Source organism: Thunnus albacares, chromosome 18 (assembly GCF_914725855.1).
Source record: "Thunnus albacares chromosome 18, fThuAlb1.1, whole genome shotgun sequence".
NCBI lineage: Eukaryota > Metazoa > Chordata > Actinopteri > Scombriformes > Scombridae > Thunnus > Thunnus albacares.
In genome coordinates, this window is record NC_058123.1 from 6,068,609 (window position 1) to 6,068,906 (window position 298).

Below are 298 nucleotides of genomic sequence, written 5' to 3' on the forward strand. Positions count from 1 at the left end.
TAGCATAACAATATAAGTCTGACAAGTCCCAATCTGCATTATTTTTTTTCTTTTGGACACTTTTGTCATTAATACTAAATTTCTGACATGGGATTTTTATTTTAATTAAGTAATATTATATTGTGTTATATTGGTTCTTTTACTTAAGTAAATTATCTGAATTCTTACTGGTTGGTCCTGAAGTCTATAGCTTAAAAGTTAAATACTATTTAACATTTATTGTATGCAAAGTTATTATGATTCTGGGTTGTGTTTGAAAATAAAACTCACCACGCCCTCTGACGTCAGGCCAAATGAC